Source organism: Arachis duranensis, chromosome 4, assembly GCF_000817695.3.
Source record: "Arachis duranensis cultivar V14167 chromosome 4, aradu.V14167.gnm2.J7QH, whole genome shotgun sequence".
NCBI lineage: Eukaryota > Viridiplantae > Streptophyta > Magnoliopsida > Fabales > Fabaceae > Arachis > Arachis duranensis.
In genome coordinates, this window is record NC_029775.3 from 6,178,020 (window position 1) to 6,178,376 (window position 357).

Sequence of the window (357 nt, forward strand, 5' to 3'; positions counted from 1 at the left end):
AAAAAAATAAAAAACTAATTTAAAACATGACTAATCTTTTACAAACAAATATGAGTATTTACTTGATAATAAAACGAGTAACCGAATAAGTAGTTAATATTAGAAACAGGTGTAGATATTAAAATACTATTTTATTACTATTCCTACCTATAAAACCATCTAACCTTTTTTCAGATACATTTTTACACTACATCTTCACGTGAGTAGGCTTATTTTGAAAAGAAAGAAGAGTAGTAGTCCAATAACATGTTCCAACAAGTTATTAAAAAGTTGAGTACATGATTATATAAGCAAATCTCATGATCACCCTATATATACACACGTACATCAACTCATGCTTCCTTAGACCCTTATTGC

The 357-nt window shown here is 27.5% G+C and overlaps 1 protein-coding gene across 1 annotated transcript in view; it reads left to right on the top strand.

Moving 5' to 3' along the window:
• The window catches only part of LOC127746588 (uncharacterized), a 1,821-nt gene that overhangs the window by 793 nt on the left and 671 nt on the right, over window positions 1-357 (top strand). The window lies entirely within an intron of this gene.